This window comes from Nicotiana sylvestris, chromosome 9 (genome assembly GCF_000393655.2).
Source record: "Nicotiana sylvestris chromosome 9, ASM39365v2, whole genome shotgun sequence".
Taxonomy (NCBI): Eukaryota; Viridiplantae; Streptophyta; class Magnoliopsida; order Solanales; family Solanaceae; genus Nicotiana; species Nicotiana sylvestris.
The window spans coordinates 82,786,014-82,788,677 of NC_091065.1; positions in this window are offsets into that span (position 1 = coordinate 82,786,014).

A 2,664-nucleotide genomic window follows, 5' to 3' on the forward strand; every position below is an offset into this window, starting at 1 on the left:
TATGTTTATGTATATTTCGAACAAATGATGTACTTGTTTCATTCCAGCTTTGTAAATTCTAAGTTTTAGAAGCTCATGATTTGTACTACCAATCATTGGCATTTTGTATAGAAAGTTTAGTCTTTTTATCTATTGACTCTTGTTATCCTAATTGAGTTATGTCATCTATCATTTGACTTACCTAGCGGATTTAGTTAGGTGCCATCACAACTAGCGGGATTTTCAGTCGTGACAAATTGTTCCACATTACCTTGTATTCTTGTAATATTGCCACAATCTAAAGAATAGCTTTGTAAGGATAGGGTATTGTAACGACCTGACCAGTCGTTTTGAGCTCTAGCGTGTTGCTTGGTGGTTTAAGGCTTGGGGTAGCTTCACTTCATGTGTTTATGACTTGTATGCTTGGAATCGAATTTCGGGAAGTTCAGAGTTGATTCGAGTGGAAAATTCTAATTTCGGAAGCTTTAAGTTGGAAGAATTGACTAAGGTTTGACTTTTGAGTAAACAACTTCGGAATTAGGATTTATAGGTTCTTATGATGATTTCTGACTTGGGCGTATGTTCGGGTTGAGTATCGGGTCGCCCAGGAGCACTTTGGTGCTTATTGTGGAAAGTTGGCAATCTGTAGGTTTTAGAATTTCCTAAGTTTGGTTTGAGGTGGATTTTGGTGATATCGATGTCCATTTGGGGTTACGAGTCTTGGAATAGCTTTGTATAGTGATTTGTGACTTGTGCGTAAAGTTTGGCGTTATTTCGGAATATTTTGGTATGATTCGGACACGTTCGTCGAAGTTTTTAAGTTTGCAAGTTGAAAAAAGATTTTTATCATTGATTCATGATTTATATGTTATTTGTGGTGTTTTGAGCCTTTGGATAAGTTTGTATAAGGCATTGAGACTTGTTGGCATGTTCGGACGGGGTCCCGAGGGGCTCGAGTGAGTTTCGAGGTGGTTTTGGACCATTTCTAAGCCATTTTTAACTGCTACTTTTTGGCTACAGCAGTGTGCATCGCGATTCACGGAGAGCAAATTGGGAGAAAGGGGTCTATGAATCGCATTCGTGGAGACATTCGCGTTCGCAAAGAAGAAATTCTTGCTGCACGGGGCTGATTTAGGAAGCTCATATCTTGCAATCTATATAAAATTTGAAGATGATCCTAAAATGAAAATTGTATCCCATGGTGTCTAGTTTTAGAAAGTCAAACTATTTGTCATTTGGAATTTTGCACAAAAAGTTATGACCATTATACTAAATGTTGTATAGAGGAGTTGGGCAGCTTGTTCTTTGCGATCGCGATTGATTTTCCACAATCGCGAAGGGAAATTTTGATCTAAGAAAAGTTGTGATTCTCGATCGCGAAGGGTAAATACTTGGGCAAAAGTTATATTTCGGGGGTTTCGATCATTTTATCATATTTGGAGCTATGGAGCTCGGATTGAAGCAATTTTTGACATATGGATTGGGGTAAATATTCTCTACTCGGTTTTGATTATAATTTAAGAATATATCCTCGTTTTTTGGCATTTGGTTGATGCTTTAAAAGGAAAAATTGGGTGATTTTGTCTCAAGTTTCATAGAGGGAATTTTTGAGTTTTGAACGTTGATGGGAGTTGGATTTGAGTGAAATTAGTATAGTTGGACTCATAATTGAATGGGTTATCGGTTTTTGTGAGTTTTGTCGGGGTTTTGGGCACGTGGGATCGGGGGCTGACTTTATTGACTTTTCGAGCAGAGTTGAAAATTGTTATAAATTGATTTATTACAAGTATTAGAGTATATTTTTATTGGTTTGCACATTGTTTGACTAGTTTTGGAGCGATGGCCATCGATTTGAGGTGTTAGAGTGGCGTTGGAGATGGTTATGGAATTTCAGAGTGAGGTAAGCTTCCTATCTAACCTCGTGAGGAGAAATTTACCATGTAGTTGTTATATTCTTATGTGCTACATATTGTGAGAGCTACGCACGTATGAGGTGACAAGTGTTTGTGCATATGCTAGAAATCCTAATTATGTTCGGGTAGACTTAGGTTCACGCCATGCTATAATTGCACTATTTGAGTCATCTTTGCTCGTTTAATTTCTTTATTTCGCATTACGACTTGAGACTAGACTTGCATAGGGTGATAGACTCACTATTGTAGAGATATGATGAGCTACTTGATAATTCACAGAATAATTTGTGCTTCCCTTATGAATTCCTCAGGCGTTGTGCATTTTCATTGCAAAGCTTTCCTTAAGGTTCATAACTCACACGTTTATTTTTGAGTGGGGTCAAGGACCCGGGTAAAGCTTCTTAATCTAACTGGATTAGGTCGATCTCCTCGGCAAGATTATATACCACACTCTTATGGGGCGGGTCGTTCGCCTCAATAGTATAATAGATGCATCTATTGTTCGTGTCGTTCGACCCTCAGTGGTGTACACATTATTATGGGATCAAGTCGTACACCTCGGCATTTCTATAAAATCCTCTTATGGGATCGGTCTGTTCACCTCGTCGGCGTCGTGCATAATACTTGACAAGAAACCAGCCTATTTGTGTATTTTCTTGATTTGAGTTGTGACGACCTATCTGGTGAGGTCCATGTCATATATACTCCGGTTGAGGAGCTAAATGATAATTGAGAGCTTGAATTTACTGTTCATAGGAGGATTGTACCACGT